Genomic DNA, 16,495 nt, shown 5'->3' with positions numbered 1-16,495 from the left:
CTTGAGAAACTCCATGTTCTTAAGATTCTGATATTGACTGTCCTGCAGTCTCTCCATTCGTCTTTCTTGCACTCTCAATGATCTCTCCAGTCTGCTTGATCTGTACCATTTATAAGTTCGTACCAAACCCCACAATCCAATCACACATGCCACATATATCATCTGGGGTTTCAACACAAAACCAAGAAAAAACCCTTTCCAAGGTTTGCAAACCAACTCCATACTTTGCTAAATCCTTTGCCAACCTTTTCCCACACAGTTTCCTCAGTCAGATCCTCAAATTCACTATGAATCGCAGTAATGTTGCTTATATATTTCTTCAGACCTTTGCTGTTGTCTGGTATATATGTACAACATTCTTGGACCTTCAAAAGTTCACAGACTCCTCCCTCTTTCACTAGAAGGAAGTCTAAAGCAAGACGATTATGCAAAACCATAGTTCTTCTAATTATTTCACAAGGATAACCAAAGCTAAGTAAAGAAATCACAGTTAGGCCTCTACTGGCTTCTCTATGTCCCAGGCCTTTACACGTTTAAATGCATTTCTAAATGATTCTACATTATAAGCAGTGCACTCTATTCCATTACAAAAACAACATTACATTTCAACTCTTAACGTAAGCTCTTTTCCATGTTAAAGCGTCACATTTTGTCTCTTACACGTGCAATTCTTAATATGGCACGTTTACTAATTTAGCAATACACACATTTAATCACATTTCTACATTATATAAAACATCACACTCCTGTTAAGGCTCTACCTTAATCTACAAACGCTATGAATGTAGCGCGTGGACACGCCGGTGTGCGTAACGCAGCGCTCTACAAATGTCCCAATAATAATAATAATAATAATGTACCCTTCACACATTGCACTAATTCCTGACCTAGAGTCAAGTGGTGTGGCTCACTGGTTAGAGGCGGCAGACCCGGGAGCAAAGGACGGCCCAGGACCAGGCTTCAATTCCTGACGCGGCAGGGTCGTGGACCAGGATCAGCGGACTCGATAATTCTCTCCTCGGTGCCTACTCTAACCAGGGATAACTCTGGGCATTAGCTTGCCTCATCTCCACAACGACCCCCCACTTACCCTGGGGATGCCTGGTTTCACCTTGGAGATACCCAGTAGGGACCATCTCACAGGGAAAGCCAGGATGGGTTCCCCAGCGGTCTGCTGCGCAGAGATACTCCTTCTGGAGTCGATTGTAGCGCGTTAGAAACCCACAATTAATTTAATGAATGTTACATTTCTAAAACACATATTAGTATTTCCTCTAAATATGTGGGTGCTGACTATGGGCAATTATAATGCACCCCTACAATTTTTAAAGTAACATGGTGCTCTCTCAGTTCCCCCCTTTGATGACCTGTGTCATCACACAATACACCACCCTTAAGGAAAGAACCGAGTTAAACAGAGCTTGTTGCCACTTTCCCTCTCTTGAGAAACTCCATGTTCTTAAGATTCTGATATTGACTGTCCTGCAGTCTCTCCATTCGTCTTTCTTGCACTCTCAATGATCTCTCCAGTCTGCTTGATCTGTACCATTTATAAGTTCGTACCAAACCCCACAATCCAATCACACATGCCACAAATATCATATGGGGTTTCAACACAAAACCAAGAAAAAACCCTTTCCAAGGTTTGCAAACCAACTCCATACTTTGCTAAATCCGTTGCCAACCTTTTCCCACACAGTTTCCTCAGTCAGATCCTCAAATTCACTATGAATCGCAGTAATGTTGCTTATATATTTCTTCAGACCTTTGCTGTTGTCTGGTATATATGTACAACATTCTTGGACCTTCAAAAGTTCACAGACTCCTCCCTCTTTCACTAGAAGGAAGTCTAAAGCAAGACGATTTTGCAAAATCATAGTTCTTATCGATAACATCTCACTTTCAACCAACACCAATGACTTACCTGTATTCATTGACAACTCATCCACAACAGTTGCCAATTTTCTAATTTTCACATCATTCAAGATCACTCCCAAAGTTGGTATCATTGCTCCAAAAGTGTCTCCAACTATGGCTCCTGCACTTTCACCTCGCTTCACTCTCACATGTTGTCCTCCCTCTAAAAGCTGAAAATCTGCTGTATGGTAGATCTTGGGAAAAATGATTGCTAAATAACATGTTCCATACATTTCTCAGGCAGTCGCACATATGCATTCCTCCCGCAAACAAAATACACAGTCGGAATAACCTGCACCACACTCTGCAAAAAGTCCTTTGCATAATACTCCAAAGTGAAAGTATGCTCACACGTGGTATGACCTACGTACACATTCTCATGGTATGTCTGTGGTCTATGAATGCACAACTTCCCTTTCTGCACTTCATCTAGAGCTATTGGACCATAACTTCCCTTTGAATTGTGCAGCTTTTCTTCACCTGTCCAATCTACTTTACCCTGTCCTGAATCTCGCAACTGCTTTTGTTTCCGGTATCTATCTTCTACTTGTTCTATGAATTTTTTCTCTGTATCTGACAACAAACATGTCAGATTATGGCGATGAGCATAAGACGTCCGAAGTCTGTCTACTGATTTGTAATAATAATACTTATTCAAATGCTTGTAGGCAGGTACTTCAGGAAGTACAGCATCATAATTCGAAAAGAAATACTCAAAAGTATTACGTCCATAGAAAATGCTAAGCAGCAAACTACATGAAATTCCATAAGTCAATGGAAGGTGATGGTATCTAATACCCTCATCTACAGAAGCAGGCAATTGCATACACTGATAACAATCTTTCGCATCCATGGCCTCAATGTACTCATACAACAACTTTGCATAAGCATTAAGCTTGAAATTGCCTCTAAACAGATCTGCATGTAACCTACGACTCTCCTCTAGTCGCAAAGCTCTTTCGTCTCCTATTTTGACCCCTTTTTCGCTAGGAGTAGTAGGTGTAGGTGTTCCCTCTACCTCCACTGCCTGCTCAAGTGGTACCAAATATGAAACTACAACTACTAGGATAATGAAGAGTATCACTCCTCCTACAAGTGTGCCTACAATGCACCTAGCTCAACGATTCAGGTTTCCAGCCTCCATGGTCTTGGGACAATTTACAGCTTTTCTTGTGCAGCAACAATTTTCACAGTCCCTTCTCTCCAACTTTAGTTGCTCAAACCAATTCAAACCACACCTTAGAAAGCTGGAAGTCCCCTTCGAATTTCAGTTCCTTATTTGCAGTTTTTCAAAGACAACCTTAACCCTTCTCCGTCCTCTATGAGAAGCCTCTAAATTTCTTCTTCTTCCACTCGGACCTAGGTTGTCAAACTCAATTTATTTACAGAAAAGTCTCATTTATCCACAATAAGATTTGTTCCAACCGCCTCATATTCCAAAAGTTCAAGACGAAGAACAATAGATTCATGAGATGGTATTTCAGGACCAAACGTAGGAAAGATCATTCTACTCAAAATCAGATGGCGAATTCCTCTCAGTATCGGTGGATACAGGACTGTCATGGTCAGTACACCTCCAATTTGAAGTCCTGGCACCACCAACAGCACATCCAACTTGACGTTAGGACTGGTACTGATCACTGTCACTGCCCTCACCCTCCCCGATCTCAGTACTCTTGGCATCAGTCACAATGTAAGCCCACTCAGGAGTCACGTACCTCCGGTAACGCATCCCCGTTCATTTTGATCTCCTTAGACCTCCACTAGCTTGCCCTTCTTCGCCTTTGTCCAATTCAGATTCCTCAGACACAGGAGCAAGGTCTCTTTCAGAAACCAGTCTCAAGTTCAGTTGCCTTTGTCTCTCCGGCCACTGTTCCTCTGCTCTGCTGGCTCTTGCACCTTCTTCTTGCTCGCCCTGCTCACGACTTTCTTCAGCTGAGTTTAACTCTGGACCACTTTTTACAGCAACTTCCCCTTTCGGAGTCAGTTTCGGAGTCGCTGACGTTGTGACCCTCCTCAGCTTGGTCTAGTGAGCAACCAGCTGCATCAGACACCCTCACAGTTTGGCTTGTCTCCTCCTTTGGCCCTTCCACCTCAGCTGTTTTTTCATTCGGGAGAGGAGCTTTTTCTTCCAAGGGTGCTGAAATTTGACAGGCATGGGAAGCATGTGTCCAGTTCGGTAGCCCCCCACACTTCACAGCAGTGTTCGTGACTAGGATGACTTGGTAAGGGCCTCTCCACCGAACATCCAAGCAGCTCTTTCGCACGTGCTTCCGAACCAACACCCAGTCCCCCGGACTCAGGTCGTGACAGAGGTCACTGGATGCCGGGACCACAGCAGCCTGCACCTGATGAGACACAGAACGGACAACATCAGCGTGTCCTTTGCAATAATCGAGGATCAGATCATCTGTGATATTAATCTGGGCCGCTGCTGGCACCCCTGGCAACCTCATAACCCTTACCATCAGCACTTCATGAGGGGAAAGACCTGTTCTCCTGTCTGGGGTACTGCACATACTCATCAACACCAAGGGCAAAGCATCAGGCCACTTCAGAGACGTAGATGAACACACTTTCGCCATTTGAGCTTTCAGAGTCCCATTGATCTGCTCCACTATTTCAGAAGCCTCTGGACAATAACTACAATGTAGTCTCTGATCAATATTCGGCGCTGTGCAAAGCATCTTCATGATTTCACTATGAAAATGCGTTCCTCTGTCCGATTCCAAAGAAGTTGGAATCCCGAATTAAGGGACAAGCTCCTTCAACAACAGCTTAGCTACTGTAAGTGTGTCGCACCTGCGGGTCGGGTATGCCTCCACCCACCTTGAAAACACACACACACCACTACCAAGATGTACCTCAAGTGGTTGCACCTAGGCATCTCAATGAAATCCAATTGCATTCTGTTGAAGGGCCCCCCTGACATCCCAATGTGACTCATGGTAACTGCAGTTCTCCTTCCGACATTCATTTGTTGGCACGTAACAAATCTCTGACACACAGCTTCTGCCATTGCACAAAACTGTGGATTGTACCATGTCTGTCGGAACACTGGCACCATCGCATCTCTTCCTAAATACACTGCACCATGAATCTGTCTTGCCATCGGACTAAGCAACTCATCCAGCAACACCGCTCTTCCATCACCAGAGACCCAAATGTTCACATCCCCTTTCATGCAGCCTGAATTGATCCACACATTTTTCTCGTGGTCTGACGCCTGTTCTTGCAAACACTTGAGCTCATCCCAAGTATCTGCCATGGCCAGCATCATGTTAAAATTGGTTCTTTCTTTGCCCCCTACAACATGGTTCTCATTGAAGATATAACCTTGTTCAGCACAGAATCGTGCAACTTCGTCCGCATAGCGGTTTCCAATAGACACGAAATCTGCCCCTTTTCCATGACCCGTGCACTTTACAACAGCAATTTCTTTAGGACGTTGTAAGGCCTCTAGAAGCAACCTCACAAACTCCCCATTGTGGATGGGTGATCCTGATGATGTCATGTAACCTCTCTGGGACCATAACTGTCCGAAGTCATGAACCACACCAAACCTATATTGGCTGTCAGTGTTGATGGTAATCCGAATCTGATCTGCTGCTATGCAGGCATGAGTCAAAGCAATAATCTCAACCAGCTGAGTATACTCCTTCCAGACACGCAGATTCAACCACTCCGGTAATGGTACATACAGCAAATGCTGCACTCAGTTGGCCAACACTGTCCATTAAACATGAACCATCAATGAAGAAAATTTCATCAGGGTCAACCAATGGTTCATCAACAATGTCAAGTCTCGGTTTGGTGCAAAGTTCAGTCACATCAAGACAATCGTGGTCCGCACAATCTTCATCAAGTGTGTTTGGTAATGGCATCAAGGTAGCAGGATTCAAAACAGAACACCTCTTAAGGGTCACATTCTCCGCAGCAAGTACGACCTGCTCGTAGCGTGTGAGCCTATTGTTTGTCAGGTGCTGTGTCTTGGTCCTAGTCATCAAAAGTTCAATAGAATGCGTTACATAAATAGTAAGCTGCTGACCCATGTCAATGCTTTCACATCTTTCAAAGCTGACACCTGTTGCAGCAATGGATTTGAGACATCCGGGCAACGCTGAAGCTACTGGATCTGAAGTAGCTGAGAAGTAGGCAACTAGTCTTATCTTGGATAAGTACTGCTAAAGCGCAACCTTCTCGTTCACAGCAAAATAGTGAAAAAGGCTTATTGTAATCAGGCATTCCCAGTGCCGGAGCAAGACAGAGATCATCTCACAACTCAAGGAAAGCATTCATACATTTGTTGTCCCATGGTACCGTATCACTCACATCCTTGTGCGTCAGTCTCTGCAAAGGCTTTGCCTTCAAGGAGAAGTTGGCAATCCACTGGCAACAGTAGCCAACCATCCCTAGGAACATCCTGACCTCTCTCTGAGTAGAAGGCACCATCATACCCATGGTCGCCTTTTTTCTGTCAGGTGATACCTTCCTGTTGCCTTTTTCTATTCGGTGACCTAAGTACTGCACCTCATTCAAACAGTACTGTAACTTGTTTGGCGACACCTTGTGTCGATTCTCTGCCAAATGATTCAGTAAGGTAATGGTATCAATCCAGCATGCATCCTGAGTCTCTGACGCTACAAGGAGGTTGTCAATGTACTGTACGAGAACAGAGTTCCGCAGCAGTACAAGACTCTCAAGATTCTTCTTCAGGATCTGATTAAAGATCAATGGACTCTCTGTGTACCCCTGAGGGATACGACACCATGTTAAAACACGGTTTTCCAACCTAAAAGCAAAAATAAATTGTCTCTCTTCATGCAGAGGGATCGAGAAGAAAGCCTGACACAGATCAATCACGGTAAACCACTCAGCTTGACACGGAATCTGAAACAGAGTCACAGATGGATTTGGTACCACTGGACAACAGGGAACAACTATATTGTTGATCTGGCGCAAATCCTGTACAATCCTGAACTTCCCACTCAGTTTCTGCAATCCCTTAATAGGCAAGTTACATGGACTGCCCATTACTTCTTTCAGAATTCCTTGCTTAATCATGAACTCAATCACAGGCTTTATCCCTGCAATTGTTTCTGGAGTCAAATTGTATTGAGGCATTCTTGGGAATTCAGCATTTTGCTTAACCTGAATCTTAACTGGTTCAACTCCTTTGATCAATCGTATGTCCTCTTCAGAAAGGTGGTGGGGTTACCATCAACATTCCCTTCCACAAATGGTCCCCTCTGGTCTACCTCCAAGACTGCCCCAAGAGTGCAGTCTTTCTTCCCTCTCAGACACCGTCATGCCAACGGGTCTAAGTAACAATCATCACTCTCATCAAAAAGAGGCATCTGCTGGTAAGTCCTAGTCCCGGACTGGATCCTCGGTGGCTGGGGAACCTGTACTCGCGGAGCCAAAGTCCCCCCTTTGACAGTTTTTGGCTTTGACACAGTCGTTGTCACCTGAGGCACCTGTACCTGCTCTACCTCTTCCTCCTGCTGGGCCTGATTTGCAGGATACAAAGGACACTCGCGTCTCCAGTGTCCAATCTGATGACACTGGTGGCAGGCAGTAGTCCTTTTCAACGTGGCTAGGTCTACTCTCGGCCTGGAATCCTCTACATTTCCCTTTGTCTTGTTCTGACCATTCTGCTTCCTTCCCAGCATCCCTCCTCCCGACTGCACCGGACCTTTGTCAGCCGCCTGCATCTGGACCATCATCAACTTGTCCTTAAGCTTTTTGTTTTTCGAATCTATTTCATCACTACAGTACCTAGCATACCTCAAGATTTCATCCAAAGGCTTGTTCTGAAAACAAATCAAATGCTGCTGGATCACAAGGCAGATATCAGGCCGAAATCCCAAAACAAACTTAGAAACAAACTGTCCCATATCCTTAGGATCCATTGCATCCAGCCCACTGTACTGCTTAGAGACTTGCAACAGTCTTTCATAATATTCATGCACTGTCTCCTTTGGTTGCTGAACCGTCCAATCCATCTTCACCCAGTTAACATCCTGTGGGGATACCTTAGATTTTAGCCATGTGATCACCTGTTCGTACTTTTTTATAACCAAAGGCGATGGCCCGTTTGTGACAATGTCTTGATCTGGTTCAGCAGTGGGCCATTCAATCGCAACCTTACATGCAATCCACAAATCTCCCGGAACCACAATGCCGAACAAGGTGTTCAAATCGATCCACAACAACTTAGAGATCTTAACAAACCTCCTAATCTGCTTGTACCACTCAACTGGGTTCTCTCTCAACTTTGGAAAATCGTTTGTGAATGCTGCCAAATCTCCTCGACTCCAAGGTACATGCACATATCCTCCATTGGCCACTTCCCGTAAAGGATATGCCCCAATTCCTGCCATTCTCCCTCCTGGATTGGGTGTCTCTACCACACTCCTTCTGATACTCTTTTTCTTTGACCACCATTCTTCCCATTTTTCGAGTCTGCTCCAGGCTCGTATTCCTATAATCAGCGCTGTAATGTGGGGTTTTAAGCCAATTACCCTCTTCTCTTCTAGGTCTTGATCAGTGTATTGCAACCTATGATTTCCCTGCAACATTTTTGTCCTGTACAGGTCCACATCATATTTATTTGCCAATTCAGTCAGTTTCTCATGTGTCGACCTCGCTTTGCGAGTCACATCCTTTGCTACAAACAGCAACTCATCTGGCTCATAGAGTTCCACTCTCTATAAGGGTAAATTTCCCTCAACTATCTCATCCACTTCTGCTTTTAGTCGCATTACGTCCAGCCTTTTTGCTTTCACTGCTGCTGACAGGGTACCTCTACTAGATACACCACTCAATTCCCTGCAAGCACTGTCCTATTCTCTGCACCTATTCGCTTCGGGTGTTTCTCTAAAACCTGGCCTGTTCTCCGCACTCCCATGGTCCCAATACTTTCTTGGCCCCTCGCTTTAAGCCCCTTTAACAGCCTCCCATGTTCTTAAATCTGGCCTCAATTCGCCAAGAGATTTTGGTCTTGGCCGCCTCAGATCCATCAGATCTCTGGACGAATCTGCAGTAGCCGGCAACGGAGCACTCGATTCCATAGACCTTGGCATTTGGCTCAACCCCCCCACTACACTGTTCCTTACATCGCTGATGCACCCTTCCATTCCCATTTGTGATGGAGTTCCATTTCTCACCGGGTCTGGATTGTACACTGACACTATGGAACCAATAGTAACCGGTACCTTAAGGGCACCTGGCAACCTCTGAGGACTAATGCCTCCTACATTCTGCATCTCCCCTGTTGAGAGCTTTCCCACTGCTTCCCTACTAGGTGAAACTTGTTGCTCTCCAACTCCTCTATCGGGGATGACTTCTCCCCTTCTGACTCTGGATTGTATGGAGGTGGTCTCTCTGATAACATCCTTTCTATCAAGCTATCATCTGTGTCACTGTTGTCTTCTTCAGCATTCTTTTTCTTGCCGTCCCCTGCCTTTACCAACAGCGGATACAACCTGTTATGTTGTTATGTTATCTGTTTTGTAAAGCGCAAACAGCTGCCCCAGCAACGGGGCGTCCCGGCGCTAGAACCATAACACAACCAACTGAGACGAGAGACGAGACCTACAAGGAGGGAAAGAGATGGGTTTTGGTCGCTCTGCGGAAAGCTAGCATATTGTCGATGCATCGGATGTGGAGGGGAAAGGAGTTCCATAACTTGGCCCCCAGTAGTTTGAAGGAACGCCCTCCGATGCGGCAGAACTTTGTGTGGGGTATCATGGCTAAATGTTGCCCCTTGGACCGGAGATTCCGTTTGGGATAATAGGGGGTCAACAGCGAACGGAGGAACTCTGGACCTTCGTTCTTCAGGATTTTAAAGGCGAATATGAGGGCCTTGAATTGGATGCGGGCTTCGATGGGTAGCCAATGTAGTCTGTGAATGGTCGCTCTCGCCGAGCACCTTCTAGGGAGACCTACTATAGCCCTTGCAGCCGAATTCTGGATCCGTTGGAATCTCTTTATTTCAGATTTGTTTGCTCCTAACAGCAGGACACTCGCGTAGTCCAGCCTGGACAAGATGGTTGATTGTACGATAAGTTGTCGCGTTTTGGAGTCAAAGTAGCCTAAGATGGGGTTGAGACTTCTCAGTAAACCAATGCAAGTTGCGGCAACTTTTTTGGTGTGCGACTGGAAGCTAAGAGTAGAGTCCAGCCAAACTCCTAGATTTTTTGCTAGAGTTTTTGGGGGGGGTGCTGGGCCCAGTGATTGGGGCCACCAGAGGTCATTCCAGTTGTCACTGTTTTTCCCCATTATCAGCACCTCGGTTTTGCCACCGTTGAGTTGGAGGCAGTTTGCTGTCATCCATTTCGCGACGGCAGTCAGACCATCCCTGAATCCAGTGGCCTCGGGAGAGGGGGCCTCATTGAGGCTGATGACCAACTGAGTGTCGTCGGCGTACGACACCATTGTGAGGCCCCATGTCTTGGCAACCTCCGCCAAGGGTTGCATATATAGGTTAAACAAGGAGGGACTGAGGGCAGAGCCCTGTGGGACTCCTTGTCCTATGTCTTGGGTTTGGGAGATGAACGGAGGGGCAGATACCCTGAATGATCTGTTGGTTAGAAATGATCGGAACCATTGAAGCGCCGAGTCTACGATCCCGATGTTTTCAAGGCGTTTTAGTAGGATGGCATGGGAGACCGTGTCAAAGGCCGCGCTGAGATCGAGCAGTATCAGCGCGGCACTTTTACCGGTGTCCATGATTTCCCGTAAATTTTCCGTGGAGGCGAGGAGCGCGGATTCCGTGCTATGGCCCGGCCTGAACCCGTGTTGGGAGGGGTCCAGTATGTTGTTTTTTGCCATGTAATCACTGAGAATTTTGTTCGCGTGGGCTTCCGCTAGTTTCGCTACCTATGGGAGCAGTGAAACGGGCCGGTAGTTCTCCGGTTTAGAGGGGTCTAGGGAGGGTTTTTTTATTATCGGTGTTACCCAGGCCTGTTTCCAGCAGGTGGGTACCGTGGCTGTGGTAAATGAGAGATTAAGGAGTGAGGTTAAGGATGGGAGGAAGAATTCAAAGGCTCCCAGGAAGTGAATTGGTCTCATCGGATCTGTGGGGGCACCAGATTTCACCTTCCTACAAAGTTTGGTGAGTTCTTCACCTGAGATAGCGGGTAGGCAAGTGAGCCTGGAGTCTCCAAAGGTGGCGTTGGGGGGGCTGATGTCCTCTGGACTATCCTGGGTGAAGGCGTTGTAAATTTTCTTCACTTTTTCCGTGAAGAAGGTGGCTAGGTCTTCACATTGCTGCGTGGAGGTGATGTGAGAGGCCGGTTTGTCACCATTTTGCAATTTTTGCACGATTTGGAAAATATTTTTCGTGGGGTTGGGGCTAGCTTTTATCTCAGTAGCGTAGAAGGCAGCGTGGGCTACCCGGATTGCCTTGTGGTATGTTCTGAGAGTGGCCAAGTATGTGTTTTTTTCCTCCTGCTTGTATTCCTTCCTCCATTGCCGTTCCGCTTTTTTACAAGTTTTCCTCATCGTTTTAAGGTTCTCATCGTACCAGGGGTTGGAAGGGGTGTTACGCCCTTTTGTCCACTTGGCTGGTATAATGGCGTCCAGTCCCTTGGTGATCCAGTCCTGGAAGGACGCATATGATGTTTCAATGTCGTTTATATCCTCCAGGTTAGGTTCCCCTAGGCTGACCGCTAGGTCACATTGTTGGAGTTTGTGCCAAGGTCGTTTTAGGCGTGCGGTGGGTGATTTTTTTCCGGGAGGGGAGTTGTTCGGGATTGAGAGGGTTATTAACGAGTGGTCCGTCCAGGCCATGGGTTTGGGGTCGTCAGCTTTGGCCTCTGGTATGTTAGTAAATACCGGGTCAAGCAAATGGCCCGCGACATGTGTGGGGGTTCGGACGAGCTGGATTAGCTGCAAGGCAGCTAAGTCTGCAACGAAGTTGCTGATTTTAGCATCTGAAGAATCGTCTAAGTGGAGATTGAGGTCTCCTAAGATCGTGAAGTTGGCCGAGCCAGTGATCATAGCGTGTGCTGTCTCAATAAGCTCTTCAGTGAATTTCGTAGAAGGCCCTGGGGGTCTGTAAATAAAAAGTCCAGAAAGAGTGCAATGGTGACTTGTGGAGATTTTGAAGCGAGCGCATTCGCTGTCCGCAATACTTTCCTTTTGGAAGGAGCAGGTAAAGGCGGATCTATGGATGGCGGCAATGCCACCTCCTCTTGAGTCTCTATTAATGCAAGTCATAGAGAACCCGTCCGGTATGGCTAGATTGGGGATGCTAGTTAGGTCGTCTTTAAGCCAGGTTTCACACAGAAACATTATGTCTGGGTTCTCGTCCATTAAAACCTGTCCCCCTCAATAGTCTGTACTCTCCATCTCTATGCCAATGCATCCCACCTTGCATCCTGAAATGCTCTGACTGACTGTTTTACTCTTTCCTGACTCCTGTCCCTGTTTCTCTCGTGTGCCGCCCTAATCCACGCATTCGGTGCCTCAAACTGTGTTGGTCTAGGCAAAGGGCGCAGAGAAGCCATAATCGATTTCAACTGATATAACACTTCCAATCTAAAAGTTCTGTATCTGGGAAAAGCCAATTCTTCATTTCCATCAGTCATCTTAGCTCAATTTTCAAGCCACAATATAGTATGCAACCCTACATTCATAGCCATATAATGAGCTGGAGTATCCTCGGGTGGAGCCTCTTCTCCCCCCCGGGGTTCTAATTTCTTTTCTCTTTTGAACATTTCTCGCAACACTCTAAAACATTTCATGATGATACCAACTTTTCTCTTTTCGCAGCGCTCCTCTACTTCCTGATGACAATCCACCAATCCCAGCGCGGCTTCACACCAACCTCACAGCGCGGCACCTTCTGACATCACTCGCCTTCGCTTCGCAGTAGTTTCCCTCCTTTACAACTTAGCTCGCACTCACGCATACGTCCCATTCACACACTGAAATGATCACTTACAACCAAGCAATCGGGGAACAAAAAAGATCTGCTGGCATCTTTAATTAAATTGGGGGCTGTTCTTCAGTTTTAATCGCTTTGTGTTTTTTTAAAGCATTATTCGTCATTCCTGTTCTTAAATGTGTTTGCGGTGACTACTACTGCAAACAACTCACCTGACTGCATTTTCACTGCTGGTCCCCGTTCCGCCACGGCTTGTGCCGATTGTGCGGAGGGACAGGAAGCAGCAGCACACCTGCAGCGTCATCAGAGCTGCCCGCCCTCCTCCCTACATATTCCCTTCACTAGCGAGGACGCGTGCAGCGAGATTGGCACCCTTGCTGTGGTGTTTTTGAACTGCTCCTGTGAGTGAGGGTGAATCGGGGAACAAAAAAGATCTGCTGGCAACTTTAATGAAATTGGGGGCTGTTCTTCAGTTTTAATCGCTTTGTGTTATTTTAAAGCATTATTCGTCATTACTGTTCTTAAATGTGTTTGCGGTGACTACTACTGCAAACAACTCACCTGACTGCATTTTCACTGCTGGTCCCCGTTCCGCCACGGCTTGTGCCGATTGTGCGGAGGGACAGGAAGCAGTGGCACACCTGCAGCGTCATCAGAGCTGCCCTGCCCTCCTCCCTACACATTCCCTTCACTAGCACGGACGCGCGCAGTGGCGTGCCGAAGGGAAGCCCGTCTGCGCCCGTCTGCGCCTGGACACCGCCTCCCGCCTAAACCCCTGGTAAATTCTTTATTTCATCTTCCTCTTTTTCTTTGCTATTGGGTTGGGGTTTTCCTGTACTACTATTATGATTTGCTACAGCCGGCAGGAACTTCTATCTCTTAATCCGCCCAAAGGGTTAGCTAATCTACTAGATTGTACCAAGGTAATCCACCCAACCACTGTACCTTCTAGGGTAGTGACCAATGCAACATCGAGGGGCTCGCATATGAAAGCGCTCGCTAATCCTCAATTAACGAACAACACCAGCGCTAATGTAGGTAGTAACACCTTCTCAGCGCTGTATCTTAACACCAGATCTATCCCTAAGCACGCTCTTGAGCTCTGGAGCCTATTGGATAATAAAAAACCGATATCTGTTTCTTTAGTGAAACATGGCTTCACAGCCTGGCCTCACCTGATATAGCCATTGCTTTCCCTTACGAATACCAGATTATCAGACATGATAGAGTACGAAAGAGAGGGGGAGGCATTGCCATTGCGGCAAAAGCCCCCATTGAAATTACTAAGCTCGAGTCACTCTCTAATGAATGGCTGGAAATTTTAATAATTAACATGAAACTTAACACTAACTCCTTTGGAAGGGCTGCTCTGGTATATAGACCCCCGGGAGAGAAATCAAAATTCGCCAACAATCTTTTAGACATATTAGCATCACATTTGCTGGCCACTGATAATTTTATCCTACTAGGGGATTTCAATCATCATGCGGAGCTAACGCATGACACTGATTCTTGTAACCTAATAACCGCCTTGGAAACTTTGGGTCTCGCACAAAGGGTACTCGGCCCTACTCATCAGGCCGGCCACTCCCTTGACTTAATTTTTACTAACATGGCAAATTTCACTTGTGAATCACCCACGCCTATGATTTGGACTGATCACTTTTTAGTTAATTTTAAATTTGCTAAACCATTGGGGTCAAGGACAATCAATCAGAAAGAAACAGCATCTATACGTCCTTGGCACAAACTAACTCCAGAGGCATTTCTGTCTCACTTCGTACCGCCCAACAACAATTATGAGATAATTGAACTAATGGTAACCCATTTGTATGTATCCATTAAAAACACTCTTGATGAAATTATCCCGGAAACTTCAGTCAATGTTAAGAGCATTGCCTCACCTTGGTTCACTGAGGACTTGAAGCGTGAGAAAGCAATCAGCAGATCAGCTGAAAGGCGATGGCGGAAAAATAGAATGCCAGAAAACCGCGACAGTCATAAACTCACTCACTCTAATTATTTAAAAAACATAAAGAAAGCAAAAACGTTATACCTTTCGCAGAGAATAAATAAGGCGGCCCATTCGAGTAAAGAACTGCATAAAATCTTGAAGCAGTTCACCACCCCTCTGGCGGAGCGCTCCACATTTATCCCCACCTTAGAGTGGGTGAACTCATTATCTTTTTATTTCGATAACAAAATTAAGTTAATCTACTCCTCATTTCCAGCAGCCAATCAAGATGAGCCCATGTCAGGCGCAGCATCTCCAGGGACTGTGGTCTCCACTGAAACCACTGTTATCCGTCCTTAACTGAATTTGAGCCTACCACCTCGGATGAAGTGTTAGAAGCCCTTAACAAAATTAAATAGGGTTCCCCCACCGATTTACTATCCCCACGTAGATGCAGTGGGATATTCCCGCTTTTGGCCGGCACGCTGACTAACATCTTTAATCACTCCTTTGAGACTGCTTCTACTCCTAGCAGTTGGAAGCTAGCCCAGGTCAAGCCCATTCTCAAAAAGCCAAACAGCGACCGCTCCACCCTATCCAATTACAGACCTATATCTCTTCTACCATTCTTTGGGAAAGTACTTGAACATCTAGTAAATAAACGAGTTACCACCTACATTGAGACACATGCATTGTTTGATCCCTCGCAGTCAGGTTTTCGTGCCGCTCATGGTACGGAGACCGCAGTGATTGAGATAGTAGATAACATTCGGCTCTCCCTGGATAGAGGGGAGTCAGCCATTCTGGTCCTGTTTGATCTATCGGCGGCCTTTGACACCATCTCCCACAGCATTCTGAAACATCGGCTGTGGGAGATTGGTGTCAGGGGCAACGCCTTAGCCTGGTTTGAAGACTACCTCGTCGGCCGCTATACTTATCTCAAAATGAACACCCTTGTATCCAGGAATATGCATCTCACTGTGGGGGTGCCACAGGGGTCGATTCTTAGTCCCCTGTTGTTCAACCTATATTTGACCCCTTTGGCCAATATTATAAAATCTTATGGCTTCTCCACAGTGTAGTACGCAGATGATACGCAGGTGTTAATCACCTGCAGTTCTCAGTTTCTTGACATCTGTGTTAGGTTCAAACAGTGCATGGTTCATATTAGCAGCTGGATGAGTGATAATAAGCTCCAACTCAATTATAGCAAAACTGAAATCTTGCTATTTGGCAAGGCCAAAACCATCTGGTCCCAGGATTGGTGGCCTCACGAACTTGGACCCTGCCCGGAGCCTAAACAAGTGGTACGTGACCTGGGCATCATGCTTGACAGTGCTCTCTCGATGAAAGCACATGCCAACCAAGTATCTGGTACTTGTTACGGAATACTTAAACAACTGCGCAACATTTTTAAATGGCTTCCTTTAGAGGCAAGAAAACCTCTGGTTCAGGGGCTTATTATAAGCCGTCTAGGTTATGGAAATGCTATGTTGATGTCGATCAATGAGTGTGTGCTTAACAAACTTCAAATACTACAGAATGCGGCTCCCCGATTGGTACTGGGACTAACGCTGAGGTCTGCTTCTGCACCTAGTCTAAAAGAATTGCACTGGCTCCCCGCGCACCAAAAATATCAATTTAAAATCCTAAGTCTTACTCATAAACTCCTCTATGGTACAGGCCCTTCTTACCTGGCAAAAAAACTAGTCTGGTATAGACCGTCCAGA

Source organism: Lissotriton vulgaris, chromosome 7 (assembly GCF_964263255.1).
Source record: "Lissotriton vulgaris chromosome 7, aLisVul1.2, whole genome shotgun sequence".
Classification (NCBI taxonomy): domain Eukaryota; kingdom Metazoa; phylum Chordata; class Amphibia; order Caudata; family Salamandridae; genus Lissotriton; species Lissotriton vulgaris.
This window is presented reverse-complemented; position numbering follows the sequence as displayed.